The 24,274-nt window shown below is 44.7% G+C and overlaps 1 protein-coding gene across 3 annotated transcripts in view; it reads left to right on the top strand.

Moving 5' to 3' along the window:
* Positions 1-15,278: 15,278 nt before the first annotated feature.
* The window catches only part of RNF185 (ring finger protein 185), a 28,381-nt gene continuing 19,385 nt past the window's right edge, over positions 15,279-24,274 (top strand). Inside the window, exon 1 of one of the 3 annotated variants that reach the window (XM_079943564.1) lies at positions 15,279-15,431. The gene's annotated coding sequence lies outside the window, so the exon portion shown is untranslated. Of the gene's footprint in view, positions 15,436-24,274 lie in introns of all 3 variants that reach the window. The other 2 variants (XM_079943563.1, XM_079943565.1) reach the window with 2 other exon arrangements.

Raw genomic sequence — 24,274 nt, 5'->3', positions numbered from 1 at the left:
AGCAGCCCTCCTGGTCTGATAGATGGTGTAGACACAGCCAGAGCAGACTTTGAAAGCAACACTGGGGCTTCCCTGGTGGTGCAGTGGTTAAGAATCTGCCTGCCAATGCAGAGGACACGGGTTTGATCCCTGGTCCAGGAAAATCCCACATGCTGTGGAGCAACTAAGCCCGTGCGCCTCAGCTACTGAGCCTGCACTCTAGAGCCCACGTGCTGCAACTACTGAGCCTGCGTGCTGCAGGTACTGAAGCCTGTGCACCTAGAGCCTGTGCTCCGCAACAAAAGAAGCCACTGCAATGAGAAGCCTGCTCACTGCAACGAAGAGTAGCCCCCGCTCGCCGCAACTAGAGAAAGCCCGCGCACAGCAACGAAGACCCAACACAGCAAAAAATAAAAATAATTAATTAATTAATTAATTTTTAAAAAAGAAAGCAACACTGGGCAGGGCTGATGCTCTGGGCGTGAAGGGACTGTGGTCCCCAGAGGAGCAGAGGTGGCCTAGGGGGCTGTGTCTGCAGCCACCTCCATCCTTGGACTGCAGTCACCTGGGGGACACAGCAGGCATCATGTGTACCTCAAGAGACAGGGGTGGTCTGTCCAACAGGGAGGGGTTACACCCAGACACTTGTTCCTGTGTCTCAGAGCTGATGTATTACTCACCTTCCAACCATCTGGGGAAGCTGGGTACTTACAACTCAACTTCCCACCTCTGCCCTCCTTTTCCATATTACAGGGCCCTTTCCTGCTGGTGAACAACCCAGGGAGGCTGGGAGGTACCACAGCAGGAACCCAACTTTCAAGGTCGGATGGACCTAGCTTGGGTCCTGGCACAGTGTGACTTCAGGCCTAGAAGTCTCAACTTCTCTGAGCCTCAGTCTCTTCATCTGTATAATGGGCATACTCACAGCAGCCACTTCACAGGACTCTCAGCACAGTGCCTGGCATTCGAAACACTGTTACGGCTCAGGACACCCCTGGGCAGGAAGCAATTTACGCAGAAGAAAGCAAGTCTCAAAGGTTTGGGGGCCATAGCATCTGTGACAGCGAGTCCTGGTTAGGCCACTGCCTGGCTGTGTGACTGCAGGTTTGTCCCTGCCTTTCTCGGAGCACGGTTTCCTCCTCTGTACAGTGAGGGGTACAGTGGAGCTGACCTTTGAGGTCTCTTCCTGCCTGGGCCCCAAAGGGAGGCAGGCTGGGGCCTGCCCGGGCCTCAGGGGAGGGTGTCACTGGGTTTTCCCTTCAGATTAACCAGTGGCCACGTCAGTGAGCCTACAGGACAGGCTCCAGAGCCCTGCCTCCCAGTGGGGTGCCCCTCAGCGGCCTCAGAACGGAGGATGTCGGGATCCAAACCAGCAGGACAGGACAGGGCCAGCTGAGCCCTACAGACAGAGGGGCCGAGGCTTTTCTCTGGGTCCGCACCCGTCTGGGGTGGGGCAGGGTGCACAGTGGGTGACAGTGGGGAGTGCAGGGTCAGGGTCCATGGGAGAAGGCGTTCCCTTCTCACTCCTTCCCTGTCAGATTGTTTCTCCCTGTCTGTCTCCATCCGGCCCCATAACCCTTTGTCTCCTGTCTCCTCACCCATCCCTCTCTGGCTGTTAGTCGCTTTCCCTCTCTGACACTGATTCTCATTTCTTTCTGTCTCCTCCATCCCCCTCTTCCATCTTTCTCTCTGTCTCTAACTCCCCATCTTATTTTCTCTCTCCATTTCTTTCTCTATCTTTCTCTCCTCTGTCTCTCTTTACAGTTTTTCACTGAAGCCCCCCTTTTATCGTCTCTCTCTCTCTCACTCGTTCCCTCTTTCTCTGTCTCTCGCATTTTTCTGTTCTTTGTTCGTGTGTGTGCGCGCGCGCGTGCACGTGTGTCTCCCTCTCTCCTAATCTTTTCTCTTCCTCCCTTCTCTGTCCCTCTCCCCCTCCACACCCTGACCCCAGGCCTAGGACCCAGCGAACCCCACTCTTTCCTGTTCACATTTTCCCAGCCATGATCTCATCTGATGCTCACAACCCCTGCCCCTCCCTGGGGAGACAGGCAAGGCAGGGCTTCTCATCCCATTGTCGAGATGGATGGAGTGAAGCCCCAGAAGAGAGGTGACTTGCCCATAGTCACTTAGTGGATTGGGGAGAAGCCAGGTCAGATGTCCTCTGGCCTGTGGGGAGGGCCTCCCCTGGCTCTGGGAGATTCTCAGCTCCACAAGAGCCTCTCCACCACACGGCCTTCCTCGCCACTGCCTGGAGGGCACCCTCCCTCTGCCCGGTGGAGCTGGCCTCCTGGCCCCACCTGGAGGGCTCTCTGAAGCTCTCTGTGCCAGGAGAATGGTGCAGGCAGTGCCTAGCTCCAGAGCATTCTGTATTCGTTCAAAAACAAATAGTAACTGAGAGTCTACTATGTGCCAGACACAGGGCAAGGCCCTGGACAGAGAGAGGAGGGGAGGGGGCACAGAGGATGCTAGTGTCGCAGGATGGAGATGGAAGGCATCCCTGGGGGTAAGGGGTCTGGCAGTTCGAAGGAGCCGGGGCCTGGGTGTCGGTTGTGTCCTCTAGGAAGCTGCCACCATGACGGAGTTAGAAGTGCAAGGGATTTATGTCCATGGACATTTAGGTTGCTTCCATGTCTTGGCTATTGTAAATATTGCTGCTATGAACATTGGGGTACATGTATCTTTTTGAGTTAGAGTTCCCTCCAGATATAAGCCCAGGAGTGGAATTGCTGGATCATATGGCAACTCTATTTTTAGTTTTTTAATCAACAACTTAGGAAAATATGAATAAAAGAGAGAGGGGAGAGATGGGGACTCAGAGACACTATGGAAGCCATTCTACCTAATCAAGCAACATTAGAAACTGTGGTGGTTTGAAGATGTGCAGTTTCTTTGATACTCTTCCCTTCACGTGGTGGAGCCTACCACCCCACCCCTCCGGTGTGAGCTGTACCTAGTCACTTGCCTCTAACAAAATGTGGCAGAAGTGACATTACTTCCTAGACTAAGTCACAAAAGACATTATGGCTCCCTCCTTGCTCTCTCCTGGACCACTCTCTCTGGGGAGGTGGGTGACATGTCATGAGGACATTAATGAAGAGGCCTACATGGTGAGGAACTGAGGCCTCCTGTCAATAGCCATATGAGCGAATCACTTGGAAGCAGATCCTTAAGCCCTAGTTAAGCCTTAGGATGAGTACACCCCCACCTGACCTTTTTCTTTTTTTGGTAACAGTTTATTGAGATATAATTCACATGCCATATAATCCACCCATTTAAAGCATACAATTTAATGGCTTTAAGTACATTCATAGTTGTACAACCATCACCACTACCTAATTCCAAACGTTTTGATCATTCCAAAAAGAGATCCTATAACCAGTAACAGTCATTCCATCTTCCTCCCTCCCCCAGCCCCAAGTAGCCACTCATCTACTCTATGTCTCTATAGAGTCGTCTATTCTGTACATGTCATATAAAAGGGATCATGCAATATATGGCTGTTTGTGACTAGCTTCTTTCTCTTAGCATCATGTTTTCAAGGTTCATCTGTGTTGTAACATGTATCAGTACTTCATTCCTTTTTATGACTGGATAATATTCCATTGTATGGATAGACCACATTTTGTTTATCCATTGTTCAAGCTGATGGACATTTGTACTGTTTCCACTTTTTAGCTATGATGAATAATGCTTCTATAAACATTCATGTAAAAGTTTTTCTGTGGACATATGTTTTCATTTCTCTTGGGCACATACCTAAGAGTGGAATTGCTGGGTCATGTGATGACTCTAACCATTTGAGGAACTGCCAGACTGTTTCCAAAGTGGCTGCACCATTTCACATTCTCACCAGCAGTGTATGAGAATTCTGATTTCTCCACGTCCTTGCCATCCTAGTGGGTGTGAAGTGGTACCACATTGCAGTTTTTGTTTTTATTTCCCTGATGGCTAATGATGTTGAACATCTTTTCATGTGCTTATTGGCCATTTGCATATTTTCTTTGAAGAAATTGGCAGACATTTTTGCTGTAACCTGGTGAGACCCTGAGCCAGAACCACTCAATTAATAAGCTACTCTTGAATTTCTAACCTTCAGAAATTATGTGAGATAATAAATGTTTGTTGTTTTGAGACACTAAGTTTGGGGATATTTATTACACAGCAATACATAACTAACACAGAAGCACTCAGGAACATGTCATGAGTGGCTACTATTAATGGTACTGAAAGTCCCAGCCAATGCAATAACACAAGAAAAAGAAATACAAATTATCAAGTTTGGAAAGGAAGAAACAAAACTGTCATTGTTTATAGATTGATTTTTCTACCTAGAATTTCCAGGTGTATCCAATACCTGGGGAAAGCAGTGTAGTGGAATATAATAAGCCCAAGCCAGACCCAGATTGGAGTCCTAGCTTTTCCCTTACTTTCTCTGTCATCTTGGGTAAGTCTTTTTGCCTCTTTTGCCCTCATTGGTAAAATGGAGATAAGAATAGTACCTATGCCATGAGGATTAATGTGAGTGTATATAAAGTGTTTAGGGACTGACATATAATAGCCTTTGACAAGTGAGATCTCCATTTAGGAGGGGATTTGAAGGCAGGAGCCAGGCAGAATTGCAATGTGATTGATTTGTTGCCCAGTTCTTAAGCTGCAGAATGTGGGCTCTTTCCATTCCCCCAACTGACTCCAGCCTGCTAGTAGGGTCCTAAGAGCCTCAGCAGATCCTTATCCACACCCTGGGTTCAACCCCTGGTTCCACTTCCCCTCACTGGGCAGCTTTGGGCAAATCACTTACCTTGGCTGAATACCCATGACATCATCTACTGATTGGAATGCTCATGCCTCCCTACTTACTCACCTTTCTTACTTCTCAGGGGGTGTGGTGAGGATCAGAGAATGGAAAAGGAGCTCACTGAGGGGAAAACCTCACAATAGGCTGCAAATAGCCCAAATGAGTCCTTCATGCAGCATGAGACCCCATCTCCAGAACTGTAGGGAAACCCGACAGCAACAAGGGGGTAGAATGGGCCCTGAGAGCCCTGTCTAGCTAGACATGGGGGCCACAACAGGCCTTGGGGTTTGAGAGAATGATGCTGAGTGCAAGATTCACATCCTTCCCGTTCAGAATGCGCTTGACATTTATATTCTCACCAAGCCCAAGTGGTAGAATTGCCTAATAAATTGTAGATGCCCAGTTAAATATGAATTTTAGAAATCAGGGAATCATTTTTAGTGTAAGTATGTGCCCCAAACACTGCAGTTATTTTTTTTGGTTATCTGACATTCTAATTTAACTGGGTGTCTTGTGTTTTTACCTATTATACCTGGTAACCCTACCCAGCAGTGGGGTGAGGAGAAGCAGGGCAGCAACTCTTCACCCCACTTCACACTGGAGACACAGGGAGGCTCTGCTGATTACCCACCCTTCCATCCCACCCAGGGCTTTTTGGCTGAGGTTGAAACCTGGGTTGTTTGTTGGCTGTAACTCAGAGAACTTAGCTCACATTACCGCCTTCCGTTTTGGAACTGGCCTGGCCCTTGGGGCCTGGGGAGGCCCTGGGAGTCTAACTCACTCAACAGGATGAAGAGGGCAGGTCAAGAGGCCCAGAGGGAGGTCTGACAGAAGCATTTGGCCCTTGGTAGACTAAGTGATAAACCTCCATTTTTCCAGCCAAGAACCCAAGTTTTCAAGCACTGTTTTATTTATTTATTTATTTATCTAAAAATTTTGGCTGTGTTGGGTCTCTGTTGCTGTGTGCTGGCTTTATCTAGCTGCAGTGAGCGGGGGCTGCTCTTTGTTGAGGTGCACGGGCTTCTCATTGTGGTGGCTTCTCTTGTTGCAGAGCACAGGCTCTAGGCGAACGGGCTTCGGCAGTTATGGCACGCGGGCTCAGTAGTTGTGGCTTACGGGCTCTAGAGTGCAGGCTCAGTAGTTGTGGCGCATGGGCTTAGTTGCTTTGCAGCATGTGGGATCCTCCTGGACCAGGGCTCAAACCCGTGTGCCCTGCATTGGCAGGCGGGTTCCTAACCACTGCACCATCAGGGAAGCCCTCAAGCACTGTTTTATATGTGAATTTGCCCAAGGACAGCAGCAGAGGGGAGTTAGAGCTAGGACCAGACCTTGAGCTTCTTGACACCAAGGCTCTCCTTGTTGGTCTGGGATCTGGACGAGAGGGCCCAGGGAGGAGCCCTCTCACTCCCAGACCAGAGAGATGGGAGCAGAAAGGCCTGTGGGACAGCAGAGAGGACCCTCCCAGAAGCCCCCGATTTTGGTCCCTCCACTGCTGTCACCTAGTGGGCATCTAAAGCCAGTGCCTCCTAGGGAAACTCCTCAACAAGGAAGGCTGTCTTTGTGCCTTTCCCGTCCCTTCTGGTACCTGCCTGGTCACACTCACTGTGTGATGCTGAAAAGCCCTTTGCCTCTCTGGCTTTCATTTTCTCTCTTAGAATAAGGATTCTCCAAATGGCAGCAGGCCTAATCTTTCTAAAACACAAGACTGGAATTCCCCAGGCTGGGGGTTGGGGGGGTCTCCATTAGTTAGGACTTGGCACTTTCACTGCCCAGGCCAGGGTTCAATCCCTAGTTGGGGAACTAAGATCCCGAAAGGGCACGACCAAAAAAAAAAACCGCACACAACCACACACAAGCCTGGCCAGGTCAGTCCCCTGACCCTCTCTGGCCTTCAAGTTGAAGCTTTTCATGACCTGCAGAATCTGGGCCTGGCTGACCTCACCAGATCCCCACTTCTCTGCTCCAGCCACACAGAACTACTTTCATTTCTTCAATCACCAGGCCCTCTTAGGGCCTTTGCACATGCTGTTCCCTTTACCTAAAATACTTCCCTCTTCTTCACCTGGGCTTGTTCCTACTCATCTTTCAAGTGTTGGTTTAATCACCTCCTCCAGGAAGCCCCTCCCTGACTCCCGCAACCCAGGATGGGCTCACAGCAGGGAGGGGGTATGCTGCTGGAGTCTGGGGCACCCAAACACTGCTCAACACCCCACAGCAGCACCCCCATTCAGGACAGGGGACTTGGGGGGGCAGGCACTGTGGAAACTACGGGCTCAGGGTTCAAATTGACCCCATTTCCCATCCTACTCTGCCATGGTTAGGCAGTGTAAACATCAGCCAATGATTCCACCTCTCCAAATCCCAATTTTATTTTGTTTTATCTTATTTATTTATTGGCCGAGCCGCACCGCACACCACTGGACAGCCAGGTAAGTCTCGAAGAGTTGTATTTTCTTTTTTGGCCATGCCATGCAGTTTGCGGAATCTTAGTTCCCCGAACAGGGATTGAACCCCGGGCTCCCTGCAGTGGAAGCATGGATTCCTAACCACTAGATCATCAGGAAATTCCCTGAGTCCCAATTTTACAGGTGAATAAGTCAGATCTGTCTACACCAGTGCTGAACAATAAAACTCTAGTGCAAGCGATGAATGTAATTTAAAATTTTCTAGCCACAGTTTAAAAAAATAAAAGAAACAGGTGAGCTTAATTTTAATGATACATTTTATGTAATCCATGTGCAAAATATTATTTCAGCATGTAATCAATACTTTTAAATTATTAACGAACTATTTTACATTCTTTGTTCATATTAAGTCTTTGAAATCAGTGTGTATTTTATATTTACAGCGCATCTAAATTTGGATTCCACATTTCAAGCGCTCAGTAGCCACATGAGGCTAGAGGGCTCTGAATTGGACAGCACGGCTCTGTCTTGATCTGTGTGGTGGTTACGCAAGTGTGTTCATATGTAAACATTCTTGCAGGGAAACACTTAAGACTTTTAACCTTTTTTGTATTCAAATTATATCTAGTCTTGAGAAAAAAAAATAATTCCCGGGTTTCTGGCCTGATCGTGGATGGACAAAGGGTGGAGCGATTTCCTGGGGTGTGGGAGCCAAGGTGACAGATGAGGTGCAGGGTGGGGGAAAATGAGAGTCTGAGGATCTTGGTCCTTTTAGGTCTTTGTTGCTCCCAGGCCCTGGGAAAGTTTCCAGTCACCCAAGCAGGAGCTGTGCAAACTTCGGCTGCCCCCTGGTGGCCAGGTAGCAGGTGGCAGGCAATTGTTGACCTTGGTGCCTGGGCCTCCTCCCCAACACCTGAGAGGGGGTCATGGTGTCACTCAAACTTCTCTCCTAGACCTCACAGTCCTGGCCATGGGCATCCCTTGTATCTAGGATTTCTTGATTAGCAAAAAATAAAAGTCACCATGTTAAATTTGTATTTCAGATAAATGACAAATAATTTTTTGTATAAATATGTACCATTCATTGTTTATGTAAAATTCAGATTTAACTGAGCATCCTGCATTTTATTTGGTCACCCAACTTCTAGCTCATCCTCCAGGACTCGGAAGCACAAAATACAGTTCTACTTTGCTGTGTGACATTCGTCATATTCCTTCAGTTTCCTCCTCTGTAAAATGGCCGATAATTCTTTCCTCAATGAACTATTAAGAGGACTCACTGAGATGGGAATTTCCTGGCTGTCCAGTGGTTAGGACTCGGCGCTTTCACTGCTGGGGAGCTGGGGTTCGATCCCAGGTCGGGGAACTAAGATCCCACAAGCCATGTGGCACAGCCAAAAAAACCCAAAACAAACAAACAAAAAAACAGGACTCACTGATAAAAATGTAAGAAAAAAAGTCTCCTCATAATGCCTGGCACATGGTACACCCTGAGTGAATATTCCTCCCTTCCTTCCTGGGCTCCCAGAGGTGCAGGTCAGAGATGGGCTGCCAGATGAGTACCCCACCTCCCTCCCCACACTGCCCAGGGTTTGGACCATGATTTCTTGGTGCCTTCTTGATTTTCCTCTCCTTCACTAGGAAACCTTCCTTGGTTTCCTAGACTTTTGTCCAAGCCTCATCTGTGTTGGGAATATTACAGAATCCTCTGGGAAGAGCCTAACTCCCAGGAATAGGGTCCTCCTTGCCCAGTTCTCAGAAGATTCCAGAATATAGTCCTGATACCATCTAGTGGCCATGTCCCTAAACAAATAATACCATCCAGACTTGAACCTGAGAAGTCAGGCTGATTCACTCTGCCCTCGACCCAAGTGAGACGCTGTCCTCCGCCAGCAGGGCTGCCATGTTGCAGAGCCCTAGGCCAGGCCTTGGCAGAAGGCAGAAGAAACAGACCGTGAGCTGTCCTGGGGCAGAAGGATTGATGGCAGGGGTGCAGTGGACTTCAGCCCAACCTTAGAACCCATGCACAGAGAATGAGAGGAGCCTGAGGGTCAAGGTTAGGTGACATGCCTGAAGGTACACAGCAAGGATTTGCACATTTGCTCTGGGTTGGGTAAACAATGAGGCCATGCTTCTAACAGGCCCACCTCCTCCGAGGAACGGTTGGAGTTGAGGAGGACTGGGGGTGCTTCCTCTGGCTTATTCTCCATTCTGTTTGCATACATGGTCTTTCTCTCTGAGTCTCCTGGACCCATGGCGGGAGACTAACCCGAGCCTGGGGTTTGGATGGGGATGGGCCAGGCTCAGGGAACCTTCTTTCCCATGTCAGGTGAGGAGACCAAAGGAAAAAGTGATGCCATCTCCTCACCACCTACCCATGGGATCCTGGAATCTTCTCTCCCTGCATTGAACAGAGGAAACACTGAGGCCCAGAGAAGGGCAGGGATCTGTGAGCCTTAACAGATCACATAGGGCAGAAGGTCCCCTAGAATCCTTGCCTCTCCTCACCTGGCAGTTATACACCTGTGAGGCCTCAGGTCCTTAATCACACTTTTCTCCTTCACAATAACTTGCCTTTTCCCACTATTCAACCTTCCTGGCCCCCCAAAACCCTTGACACAAGTCCCCACTACCTCTGAGGCTCTGCAATGGCCTCCTACCTGACTTGTGCTCCTAATCTCCACCCCTTCCCTCTGCATTCTGGAGAAGATCTGATTGCCTCTGCATGGACCCCCACTCCCCCTTGCCCCTGCCCTTTCTTTCTTTCCAGGCCCATCCCTCTCTCTGTCGCTTCATAGACCCTACTCGCTGGCCCAGGGTGGCAAGGCAGCATTTTAACAGGAGGAGGTTTGTTGTCAGATTCCAAATGAACCTGATTCTTACCAGCTGTGTGGCCTTGGATATGCTGCTTAACTTCTCTGGGCCTCTAGCTCCTCTTGTGTAATAATACTTGTTTCGAAATTTGGGGGTAAGGATTAAACTGCACAAAGCCCTTAGCACTGTGTGTGACACGTTAATAAACATTCAGTAAATATTAGCTGCCATTATTCGTATGCGTGTTATTATTAGTCGGAGGAATAACTGGAGAGGAGGTGAGGGGGCGGGGGAAGGTTAGGGCTATTAACATGAGAACCCTTGGGATGCTCAGAGCAAGCAGAGGAAGACATCAGAACATTTCTATTTATTTTATTCTTCCCAACAGGAATAAATATTTTTTATTTAGCACAGTTTGCTGTAGGCATCAAATACTATTAAATCCATGCTGGGTCCTAGCAGCATAAATGCAAACATTACCAACAGGGCTTCTAGGGTCTGTAAGTACCTTAATGTGATAAGCAGAGAAGATATTACTTGATATATTTTTGAAGCTGAAGTGCTTCCAAGTTTGGTAGTTCCAATTCTGTTATGTCTTGGGAACATTTTTAATAGCAAGAACATGAAGAAATAAACAGTGCTGGTTCCCTTACGTTAAAGTTTCAGGAACGTTTCCAGAAAAGACCATGAGAATGACTTCATTTCTGACAAAGGAAAAGTTGAACTCTCGCCTTTAGTCTGCCTCCTGAACCCAAGAAAAGAACAAAGGGGAATACAATCAGCACGTTGTCTTAATTGGAGCTGTTGGCTTCAATATCTTTTCATAATGATGGTGCTCTGTGACTTTTCAAAGGAGGTAGCAGCTCAAGCAGGAATTTTATTTTATTTTTATTGTAGTATAGTTGATTTACAATGTTGAGTTAATTTCTGCTGTACAGCAAAGTGATTCATTTATACATATATATTATTTTTCATATTCTTTTCCGTTATACTTTAGAACAGGGTATTGAATACAGTTCCCTGTGCTATATAGTAGGACCTTGTTGTTTATCTGTCCTATATATAATAGTTTGCATCTCAAGCAGGAATTTTTCAAAGTACACTGAGAGCTCTCAGTGCTAAGCCTGTTCCGTATCCTCACAACAACCTCCTGAGGTAGGAATAAATCTTTGCATTTCAACAGGTGAGGAAATGGGGGCTTCTGTAGGTGAAACTGATGTCTGAATTCACATAGCTAGTGAGCAAGGGATCTTTGAATGCTCTCCAATCAGAGACCACCAGAAGCACACCCGTGGTTGAACAAGTTGAGTTTATTATTTGTTACAGCAAAGTGGGGGATGTGAACTATGAGGAATGATAGGGCATCTCAGTAACAGAGTCTTAGGAAGGACATTTAGGATTTGGGCTTGTGTGTGATAATTTGGGGGTGGGCTTAAGGAAGCAGTGTTTCCAATTAAGAAATGGGCAGAAGACCTAAATAGACATTTCTCCAAAGAAGACATACAGATGGCCAAGTAGCACATGAAAAGATGCTCCACATCGCTAATTATTAGAGAAATGCCAATCAAAACTACAATGAGGTATCACCTCACATCAGTTAGAATGGCCATCATTAAACAGTCTACAAATAATACATGCTGGGGAGGGTGTGCAGAAAAGGGAACCCTCCTACACCGTTGGTGGGAATGTAAGTTGGTGCAGCCACTATGGAAGACAGTTTGGAGGTTCCTCAAAAACTTAAAAATAGAGTTACCATATAATCCAGAAATCCCACTCCTGGGCATATATCTGGAAAAGACAAAAACTCTAATTGAAAAGATATATGCACCTCAGTGTTCATGGCAGCACTATTCACAATAGCCAAGACATGGAAGCAACCTAAATGTCCATCAACAGATGAATGGATAAAGATGTGAGATATATATATATACACAATAGAATATTACTCAGACATTAAAAAGAATGAAATATTGCCATTTGCAGAAACATGGATGGACCTAGAGATTATTATATTAAGTGAAGTAAGTCAGGCAGAGAAAGACAAATATTATATGCTATCACTTATACGTGGAATCCAAACAAATAATACAGATCAACTTAATGAAACTGAAAGACTTATAGACAAAGAAAATAAACTTATGGTTACCAAAGGGGAAAGGGGAGGGCGAGGGATAAATTAGGAGTATGGGATTAATAGATACACACGACTATATATAAAATAGATAGGGAATTCCCTGGCAGTCCAGTGGTTAGGACTCCGTGCTTTCACTGCCGAGGGCCCGGGTTTGATTCCTGGTTGAGGAACTAAGAGCCTCGCAGTGCAGCCAAAAAAATAAATAAATTCTAAAGATTTTTAAAATAAAATAAAATAAACAAAAAGGATTTACTGTATAGCACATGGAACTATATTCAATACCTTGTAATAACCTATAATGGAAAAGAATCTAAAAATAATTAATTTTAAAAAAAAGAATCTGAAACTGTACATTTGAAACTAACACAATATGGTAAATCAACTATAGTTAAATAAATAAGGAAGCCGGGTTTTATCTGGATCAGATGCTGTCTATGATGGGTACCTTGGTAAATCTTATCTAGAACGAGGGAAGACTAGACTGAGACTAAAGCTGTAATTGGTGAAGAAGCAGCAATCTCTATATGAGCTAGGTTAGGGAAATACTTGGTCATTTTTGTGCTTTGGACAATGCTCTTGCTTTGTCTGGTTCATACATGATTATGGCGAGGTCTTTATATTGTCCTGATCCATCAGAGTCACAGAGCAGCCTTGTCTGATGTTGATGTTCTGTGTTTTGTTTTTATGCTCAACAGGAGAACACCAAGGCCTTCCTGTAAGTGCCAGGCTAGCTCCTGGGTATCAGGGGCTGCTTTTCTGTTTCTCAGAGCCTGGACTCAAATCCAGGTTCATGTGACTAGAAACATCCCTGTGTCCACAGGAATTTGAAGAGAAGTCTGGCAGATGAGGAATTTCATCTATGAGTTTATTTCATCTACTACCTTCACCCCCTACTCAGACCCAACCCCTAAGACAGTCCCTGGGATAATTGCAGGTACTTAATAAATGCTTGTTGAATTCATGAAACAACGAAGATGGGTGTTAAGCACTCCAGAGAACGGGACTTCCCTGGTGGCACAGTGGTTAAGAATCTGCCTGCCAGTGCAGGGGACACGGGTTCGATCCCTGGTTGGGGAAGATCTCACATGCTGCGGAGCAATCAAGCCCGTGTACCACAACTACCGAATCTGCACTCTAGAGCCCACGAGCCACAACTACTGAAGCCTGTGCACCTGGATCCCGTGCTCCGCAGCAAGAGAAGCCATTGCATTAAGAAGCCCGTGCACCACAATGAAGGGTAGCCCCCGCTCATCCCAACTAGGGAAAGCCCACGTGCAGCGACAAAGACACAGCCAAAAATAAATTAAAAAAAAAAAAAGAAGAACTCCAGAGAACAATGTCTGGGTGCAAATTGCAGCTCTTTCACCTATCAGTATGTCATCTGAAAACTGTTAATTAAAGGATAAAATTGCATAAACTTTTAAAAGTTTTCCTTTACCCATTTGTAAAGCAGAGGTAATGATCAAAACCATTTGCAGGGCTGCTGTGAGGATCAAATTAACCATTGTTTGGTGTGTGCTTAGGTACGCTCGGTAAATGTTAGCTATTAATATTTTCAAGCCAAGTAGCCCATTAGTTTTGTGATTGTATGTTTGATATTTCTCCTGCTAGGCATGAAAGCAAAGATCTTGTCTCGTTTCCTATTGCATCACCAGTGCTCAGCACATAAATTAATGTTTGATAGGTAAATAAGTAAATTGGCTAGAACCAAGGCACTCCCCTCATTCTGGGGGTAAATTTTAATTTTTATATCGTTGTCCACTGAAATAAAAATGCACAATGTGAGAGCTGTTTCAGTTTTATTTGGGGACTTACTGATGACTATAGCCCAGGGGGAAACAGCCTCTTAGATAGCTTTGAGGAACTGCTCCAAAGAGGTGGGTGAGGTTGGTTTATATGTGATTTTGGAGAATGGGTATGAGCAATCAAGCACACATCTCAGTAGAAGGTTGCTGTGAGTCACGAGGAACACATATCTCAGTTAATGACATTAGTGTCTTTCTAGGTATGAAAATATGCAAGAAATTGGGCTCCTAAAATTTTCTCCTGAAAATATCTAACCATCTGAAGACCTGTTCTGCCAGTTTTCCCAGAACAGAGAGTGCCTCATTCCTGATCTTCGCCCCTGAACTCCTTTCATTGTGTGCTGAAGGTCAGAGACTACCGTGGCTAATGACTCAATCCTTGTAGAACCGGGTGTCAAGAGACCTTCTTTAGTTGGCATCTGAAACTTAAAGAAAAGTTGCAAAAATTATGTAAGGAACTTCCATATACCTTTCACCTAGATTCACCACTTGCTTACATTTTGCCTCATTTCCTTAAATCATGCTCTCAATTTTTATACACCTGAATTTTTTTCTGAATCATTTGAAATTAAGTTGGAGACATTGTGCCCTTTTACCCCTAAATACTTCAGTGAATATTTCCTAAGAACAAGGGTGTTCTCTTAACATAACCACAATAGAAATTTTAACATTGATACCCAACCCCTAAACCACGATCCATATCCAAATTTCATCCCTTCCAGGAGGCACATAATCTTTACTTGACCTATAACTGGTGATGTTAACTCTGATCATTTTGATTCACTTGTTCTGCGAGGTTACACCTCTGTGAAATTCCTATTTTCCCTTTGCAATCAATAAGTAATTTATGGGAGACCCTTTACTGTGTAACCATCCTGTTCCTCTAGCTTTACCGTCCATTACTGATTTTCTAACTCCGTCATATCTGCTAGTTGTCATTCTACTAAAAGGAAGAATTTCCCCTTCTCCCCCATTTATTAATCACTTCTTTATTTATATCAGTAAAGAGTCATTGGGTTATAATTTTATTCAGTTATATTCTGTTACTATCATTATGTATTTTGCTCAAATTGCCCAGATTTGGCCAGTGGGATCTCCTTCAAGTTAGCTCCTGTGTCCTATGACATATTCCCATCATTCTGATTCCCATCATCCTTACACTCTGTTCCAACAAATATGTTCCAAGCACGTCTGGGGCTTTCCATGCCCGGACTTAGGCTTTTTAAAAAGCTGCTAAACGGTCCCTGTGTTTTTCCGCTTCCTGCCAGCAGGCGGAACCTTAGAGCCCAGTATCTGGGGCTGAAGCACAGCGGCGCGGACCAACCTTTTCCGGTTGTGGCCGGAAGTCGCCGGAGAGCGGCGGCTCTGAGTCAGCTGACCAGCGTACGCGTAGGAGGAATCTGAAGTCCGGCCGGCCGGACTGACCCAGCTAAGGGGCTGGCTGGACGGCCGACGGACGGACAGGCTGGGGCGCCCTCGGCGGCGTTAGCTGAGCAGAGGCAGGTACATGAGGGGTTGGGGCGGCAGGTGGGGGCCGTCCAGGTTGAGGGACGCGGGCGGGGACCGGGTTCCGCCTTCAGCAGGCCCACGGGCTGCGACATCTGAGCCCAGCAGCACAGAGACAACAAGTCCAGCCCTGGCCCGGGCCATTCGCCCCAGAAGGGAGGTCAGGCTTGTATTGTGGTCTTTCGTCCAGTGATTACAGTTTGGGGAAACTGAGGCCCCAAGTAGGGAAAAGGCCCCCACAAGCTCTCCTTTCCAGGCAGAGACTCACTCTAACTCTGACTTCCAGTCGAGGCCGCCTCTCTCATGCGGAGGTGCTTTTAATGAGTTTGCCCCGAGTGGAGAGGCCGAGGCCCGGAAGCGCGCTGAATAGAGTTGGGCTTGGGAGTAAGAGGCCCGACTCTGAGACTTCGTCGCCGACAGCCAGTTGTGCTTCATGGGCCAAATCCTTTCCCTGTGTCGGGCCTCAGTTTCCTCATTTGTGAAACAAGGCAGTGTATCTCTAAATATGGTTCTCACAGCCTCTGCTTTGAAATACCCTACGGTGCATACTTCACAGTGCAGGACTCAAATAAGACTCATTTAGAATCTGGGTCGGAACCAGGGAAACTATATTTTGAACATGCTCCTCGGGGGTCCTCTGCATACCGATGTTTGAAGCCCACTGATCTTAAGTGTTTTCTTGCTGTGAATTCTAGATATGCATTCTTTGCTTTGAGGCAGCTGGAGCTCTTTGGGGGGCGAGGGGGGTGGCTGGCGAGAATGTTTAGCCCAGAAAAGAGAGCAATGGAAGGGAAAACAAAACAATCTCATCAAAAACAGAAAAGATTGTTATGGTGAAGAGGGCTTCCACTTCATCTTTGCGGTTGAAAGAGGCAGAAACTAGGATCAATAGGTGGATTCTACAGGAAGACAAAATTTTGATTTAATAGAAGAACTTAATGCTGGCCACAGGTGACCAGTAATGGAATGGATTGCCTCCAGAGTTAGTGAACTCCCTGTCAAAGGAGTTATTAGATGGAGGTCCTTTTCAACTTGAAAGTGTCTAATTCTGAGTAGTTACTTTGAGTCTTTCTGGTGCTGTCTTCTTTTTCTGCCCTCTTTTCTTGACATCTCCATCCCCCCAGCCTACATCTCTAGAAGTGAGGCCAGTGGGTTTGAACTTTTGTCATCTCTTCCTTGTCCTGTGTACCATCCTTCTTTTCAAGGACTTTGGAATGGCCCATCTGATAAGGGCTCCTTAAATGTTTGTTGAATGAATAACTAAGCAGGGTCCCCACCCCATCAGTTTGTAGCTTACTTTCTTAGAATAACTTGGAAATGAATCTGAAGACTTTGATGAGGAGAAGCCAGTGAACTCTTTGGACTCACAGAGCTGAAGAGTATGGGTTGGAAGGAGGCTGTTCAAGCCAGCCTCCCCCAGCTCCAGGACATGAATCCCTCTTTAATCCTCTCTCCAGCAGTTTGTTGTTATAGATGTTGTGTCTACTGAGAGAGTTTTTGCAATCTGTTGGCTAATTTCATCAACATTTAAAACCAATCCTGTGATGGACTTGACTTGCCAGTTCATCCTCACATGTAATCTGCAGATAATGCTTCTAGCATATCTTTAGTTTTCTAATTAAACATCAGAGCTCCTTATTTTGTGATTTACAAAACTCCAAGCAGATCACTTTTTAGAAACCTGTTAGAATGCTTACATTGCCCTATAGAACAGAGGTTCCATATGGACCCAATCCTGCTGGAATGCCAAAAAAAGGTTGGGTTTGAGCCAAGACTTCCTGCCTGTGTTTATCTTCCTCCCTTTTTTGTTTGTGTTTCCTAAGTTGTAAAAAAAGTTGTGAAATGCTTATTCAGATATTACCCAGGCGTTGAGTAAAATGATTGTAATTTAATGGTGTCTTTAAAACTTCTCAATCTGAAATTTTCCTCTTAAAAAAGTACCTAAATCAGCATTTTAGGAAAATCGAACCAAGTAAATAAGGTTTTATTGGAACACAGCCACACCCTTTAATTTACATACTGTTTTTGGCAACAGAGTTGCCCCAAAGACCATATGGTCTGCAAAGTCTAAGGTATTTAATGTACAGTGCTTTTCAGAAAAAAAATTGCCAACCCCCTGACCTGCTCCATGTACTTTCTTTTTTACTTTTTATTTTGAAATAATTTTAGACTTCCAGAAATAATACACAAACTTCCTGTATACTCCTTACCCAGCTTTCCCTAATGTTAACATTTACATAACCATAATAACATTGTCTAATAAATTTAACGTAAATACAGTACTACTAACTAAGCTATAGGCTTTATTTAAGTTTTGCCATTTGTCCCACTAATGTCCTTTTTCTGTTCCAGGATCCAATCCAGTTTCCCGCATTGCATTTAGTATCAAGTCTCCTTAGTCTCTTAAATCTGAGACAGTTCCTCAGCCTTTTTTGTCTTTCATGACTAAACTTTTGAAGAGAACTGGCCAATTATTTTGTAGACTGTTGCTCAAATTTATTTTTTTGAGGTAGAATTCACATATCATAAAATTCACCATTTTAAAGTGTGAATGTTCACAAAGTTATGCAACCATCACCACTGTCTTAATTCCAGAACATTTTCATCTTCCGAAGAAGCCCTGTACATGTTAGCAGTTTCTCCCTAGTCTCCCCTCTTCCCATCCCCTGGCAACCACTAATCTGGAATCACATGTATGTGGCCTTTTATGTCTGGCTTCTTTCATTAAGTGTAATGTTTTTGGGGTTCATCCATGTCATAGCATGTGTCAGTACTTCAGTCCTTTTTATGGCTGAGTAATATTCCACTGTAGGGATATACTGTGTTTTGTTTATCCATTTGTCAGTTGATTGACATTTAAGTTGTTTCTGTCTTTTAGTTGTTATGACGTGCTGCTCTGAACATTCATGTACAAATTTTCGTTTGAACATATTTTCAGTTCTCTTAAATGTGTTTACGTAGGAGTGAACTTGCTGGGTCAATGGCAACTCTATTTTTAACTTTTTGCCTGCCGAACTGTTTTCCACAGCAGCTCACCATTTTACATTTTCTTTTAAAAAAAATTTATTTATTTTTGGCTGTGTTGGGTCTTTGTTGCAGAGCACTGGTTCTAGGTACGCGGGCTTCAGTAGTTGTGGCACACAGGCTTAATTGCTCCACGGCATGTGGGATCTTCCTGGATCAGGGATTGAACCCATGTCCCCTGCATTGGCAGGCGGATTCTTAACCACTGTGCCACCAGGGAAGTCCACCATTTTACATTTTCATTAGCAATAAATGAGGATTCCATTTTCTCCACACCCTCTTCAACATTTGTTATTGTCCTTTATTATTATTATTATTTTCCACCGTAGTGGGTGTGAAGTGGCATCTCATTGTAGTTTTATTTGCATTTCCCTAAGGCTAGATGGTGTTGAACAGCTTTTCACGTGCACGTTGGTCATTTCTTCTTTGGAGAAAATGTCTATTCAAATCCTTTGCCCTTTTGTAATTGAGTTACTTGTCATCATGTATAATTTTACATGTAAATATTCAGAGTTTGCAGATCCCCTGAAGCCCCTTGAAGTAATTCATTGAGAGCTGAACTGCAAAATCTGAGGCAGTGCCAGTAACTCCGTGACCTGATGGCAGTTGGATTTGGACATGTTGAAGTGCAGAGTGAGTTGTACGTCTGACCACTCAGAGGTTGGTTCAGCCCCAACCACTGCTGACCATGCAGAGCTGGGGCGGCCATGTCAAGTGAAAGGGGTAGTACAGCATCATCCCGGATGTGATAAGACCACTAGGAGATCCTGTAATTTGGGAGCTACTCTTGTGTTTGTCTGGTCACAGGCAGGGAGTCAAGGAGTCAGTGGTAGTTGGAAATGCTCAGGACTGGTGATGGCCTTGGGCAGCTGCCTGAGGTGGCAAAGCTACCAGTGCACCCACGCTTCTCTTGACCCCAGAGCATTTGGCTCTAACTAGACTATCTTGAAGACACACATAGTCAGACACACACACCCCAGTAATTCTAATTGTGAAAGTTATATGTGCTCATATTAGACATTTTGGAAAATACAGGAACTGCCCTAGAATTTTCTGCAGCAGCTGAATCATTTTACATTCCCACCAAAAGTGCACAAGGGTTCTGATTTTTCCACCTCCTCACCAACACTTGTTTTCTGTTTGTTTTTTAAATAGTAGCCATCCTAATGGGTATGAGATGGTATCTCATAGTTTTGATTTGCATTTCCCTAATAATTAGTGATGTTGAGCATCTTTTCATGTTGTTGGCCATTCGTATATGTTCTTTGGGGAAATGTCTATTCAAGTCCTTTGCCCGTTTTTGAATTGGATTGTTCATTTTTTTGTTGTTGAGTTTTAGGAGTTCTCTATGTATTCAGGATATTGATCCCTCTGATATATGATTGGCAGATATTTTCTCCCATTCTGTGAGTTGCCTTCTTACTCTGTTCATAGTGTCTTTTTTTTTTGGCTGCGAGGCTTGCAGGATCTCAGTTCCCCAATCAGGGATTGAACCCGGGTCACAGCAGTGAAAGTGCCAAATCCTAACCGCTAGACCACCAGGGAACTCCGCTGGTCTATCTTATAAATGCTCTCTTGATGGTCCTCCTTGGGACCTCCTATTGAAAGGAGAAGTGAGATCACATTGTTTTTGTCAAGTATATGCTGATGTTATTAAAACTCTTAGAAAATTTTCTCCTTAGTTGGTTAAACCTTGTCGACCTTATTCATTTTCTTGATACTCTACCTTTAGAGTATTTCAGAGGTCTTCAGCTCAGCCGCAAATAAAATTTGAATTAATAAGATTTTATAGAATCTGAATTTAATAAGAATTTACTGACTGTGTGAAATCAAAAGCAAAACTCTCACTTTGAAAATTTCTCTGATGACAAAGGAAGGACAGACACAATTACCCCATTTGCAGGTGAGGACCCTGGCTTAGTTGAGTTGGCAGAGCTGAGCATCAGACTAGGTCCTCTGGCTCCAGTTTTGTCCTCTCACTGTATTATACTCGAAATTTACAGCCCTTAACTAGGATCTGTCCAGTCTGAAGAGCTTCCTTTAATACAGTATTTTATCCAGTTATATTGGTTTGAATTGAAATTGGCAAATTCCCATCATTTATTGACATACATTTATTGAACATGTACTCTGTGTCAGGCACTGTGCATGTGACTCCAGGAGGTGTCTAACTAGAGTGAGCAAGACAGTTCAGTGAATAATTAATCCTCTGTGTGAGTAGCATAATCTCTAATACAGGTCGGTACTAATTTGGGGAAACCTGAACTTTTTCTGGTTGCATATCCCCGATCTTTTTTTTTCATTTGTTTAAGAGTTTTGGACAATACTTAAGAAAAAATTACTCTGAAACAGTTATGTAACATTTCCAGTTCTGAAAAACATCACTGAAGAATGTCTTGTTCTTTTAGGACACTGATTTTCTACAACTTTAGTTGGCTACATTGACTCATCTTGAGTTGTACGCTTCTAAGCACTCCTGGGCATCAGAGCCATCAGCCCATGCACATTTATGAGGTGTTCTTGAGGTGTCCAGCCCTGTGCTGAGCAAGGCACCTGGAAGCTGGGTCTGGGCTTGAGAAGATAGACACACAGACAGATCACTGAGGTACTTAAGCACATTGGTTTAGGAATTGAAAACTTTGCCTCTGACTGGCTCTGTGACCATGGGCAAGTGACCTAACTACTCTGCGCCTTAATCTAACATCCCAGGGGATGCTGAAGATGGTAAGCAGTGTTTACCTCAAAGGCAGGTTGTAACGATTAAATGAGATGATTCATGTAAAGGGCTGAGCAGAGTGTTAGCTGATGTTATTTATAGTGATAATAGATACAACAAGTGCCTCCTGATTTTGACACTTTTGGGGAAAATCTGATTTTGCCCAGATCAAACTGTGTCCTGTTCTGGATTTCCTCATACACAGTTCTGATGTCTCACCTACAATGCCTTCAAGGAGCGATGCTCATTCAGAAAGGGAGGTTGTGACTCATTCATTCAGCAAGTTAACCAAATACCTGCTGATTGCATAGCTCCCTGGGGAGTATAAAGAAGCAGTTACACCTTCATTGTACTCTGTGAGACCTCACAGTGGAGGAGCAATTAACATTTCTTGAACACTTAACTATGTGCCAGGCACTATGCTAGTCCCTTACTGTTTTACTCTTTAATCCCTACAACTATCTTGTGAGGAAGGTAATTGCCCCATTTTAACAGATGAGTAAAAAAAGTCTTGGAGAGAAAATAATGACTGAAGTCACAGAGTAAGTAGTGGAGCTGAGATTTGAACCCAGAGCCATTATATTCGTCTGTGCCATGATAATTTTTTTTAATTTAGTTAATTAATTAATTTATTTTTGGCTGCATTGGATCTTCATTGCTGCACGCGGCTCTCTCTAGTTGCGGCGAGCAGGGGCTACTCTTCATTGCGGTGCGCGTGCTCATTGCAGTGACTTCTGTTGTTGCCGAGCATGGGCTCTAGGCATGCAGGCTTCAGTAGTTGTGGCACGAGGGCTCAGTAGTTGTGGCTTGCGGGCTCTAGAGCACAGGCTCAGTAGTTGTGGCACACAGGCTTAGTTGCTCCGCGGCACGTGGGATCTTCCCGGGCCAGGGATCAAACCTGTGTCCCCTCCATTGACCGGCGAATTCTTAACCACTGTGCCACCAGGGAAGTCCCTGTGCCATGATAATTTTCTTTTAATATTTATTTGTTTGCTTATTTTGGTTGCGCCAGGTCTTAGTTGCGGCAGGCGGGCTCCTTAGTTGCGGCTCCAAGATTCCTCATTTGTGGCTCCCCGGCTCCTTATTTGCGGCACATGGGCTCCTTAGTTGTGGCATGCAAACTCTTAGTTGCGGCACGCATGTGGGATCTAGTTCCCTGACCAGGGATCGAATGCAGGGCCCCTGCATTGGAAGCACAGTCTTATCCACTGTGCCACCAGGGAAGTCCCTGTGCCATGATAATTTTTAAGGACAAAAGTCCATAAAAGGTTAAGGAACATTTTAAGACAGTGATACAAGGAATGACAGAAGGCAGCCTCTTGGATGACCCTTGAAAGTTTGTGCTGGGGTAATCCGAATCCTACTTTACCCTTACTTACGAAACCTGGTAAACTTTAAGAAAAATCATTGAAGCTTAAAACAAAAGAAACAAAAACACTTTTGATTTAGAAATAATGGAAAATGGGACTTCCCTGGTGGTCCAGTTGTTGAGATTCCGCACTTCCACTGCAAGGGGCTCGGGTTCCATCCCTGGTGAGGAAGTAAGATCCTGTGTGCTGCGTGCTCACGCGCGCACACGCACACGCACACGCGCACACACACACACACACACACAAGAAAAAAGAAATAATGGAAGACAATGCGAAGAAGTAGGAACAGCTGAGCCTAGAATTCCCACTCAGATATGTGTTACGTTTGGAAATTGTTATCTCTAGGGCCTAGCATAGTGCATGGAACATAATGGATTTTAATAACTAATTAGCGAGTGAATTAGTGAATTTAAAATATCGTCCCAAACTGCCAAAATTACCCTATGTTTCTCATGCTACTTATGTGTTCTCTTTTGAAAACATACATATAATTGGCAAAGATGGGGGTAACAAGCACTCTTAGGTATTTTTCATGGGACTAAAACTTGGCACATCCTTTTTGGAGGGTGTTTGATACAGAATTACAAATACAGATACCCTCTGACCCAGTAGTTCTACTTCTGGAATGTGTCCTAAAGATATAGTCTAGTACCATTGGTCTCCAAGGCAGGGAGCAGGATGACTAGGTTCCAGGGATGGGAGAGAGAGACTTCTCAGTCTATATCCTTTTGTACCTTTTGAATTGAGCCATGTGAATGTGTTACTTATTAAAAATATGACTCAATAAAATTTAAAAATGTGAAAATTTCTGAGAGAATTATTATACTAAGGTTCATCACACCTTAGTGTAGATTTCTTTAATCAGATTGCTTTCCTTTTTGTCCCCTACTGAGATCTGACGATCTGGGACCTTTAACATCGTCCCATATTTTTTCTGAATCTTAATAACATAGTACTTACTATGGAAAAAGTGGAAAGTACAGTTAAGTGTGAAAAAAAGCTTTAAAAATCTGCCCATGATTCCGTTATCCAAAGACCACTACAGTTAATATTTGGGCCCCTTCCAATTTTTTTCTGTATCTTTTAACCTGTTAATATCATACAGTATGTTCAATTTGGTATACAATTTTCTATCCTGCTATTTTCATTTAACATTATTTTATATAATTAAAATTCCCATATAGGCAAAATCCTTACAGAAGCATAATTTTTAGCGGCCTTGTAATCTGTCATGTGAATTTACTAGTTTACTTAGCAGGGCATGGGAACTGGATGGGGAGAGAAAGAGACATTGGAATCATGGAACCATTTGGACGGTTAGGCGGGTCTGGGTTAGGTGGTGCAGCAGGCAATGTGAGCCCGACAGGCAGGGGCTGAAGGCATGAGGATTTCCAGGCCTTTCTTCCTGCCTCAATTGCAGCCCTTGCTGCCCTACCACCCCCACATGTTCTCTGGGCTCCAGCCACACTGAACTTGGCAAATTGAGTTATCCACTTGTCCTGTGTGCTGTGTCTCTGTCCTCCCCAGCAAGCCCTGCCCTCAGGCACTCTGTACACACTACTGTCAGCACGCAGCACACTGGGCTGCCTTGTTGGTGTACTTACCTCTATCCCCCTTAGGCTGAAACCCTTTATATTTGTGTCTTGAATGCCTGGCAAATAGGGTCATTAATAAATCTTCGAAGGTAGGTGTGGGGTTAGTTGTACAGATAGAGAGATTAGAGGAT

Source organism: Stenella coeruleoalba (genome assembly GCF_951394435.1).
Source record: "Stenella coeruleoalba genome assembly, chromosome: 14".
Lineage (NCBI taxonomy): Eukaryota > Metazoa > Chordata > Mammalia > Artiodactyla > Delphinidae > Stenella > Stenella coeruleoalba.
This window is presented reverse-complemented; position numbering and strand designations above follow the sequence as displayed.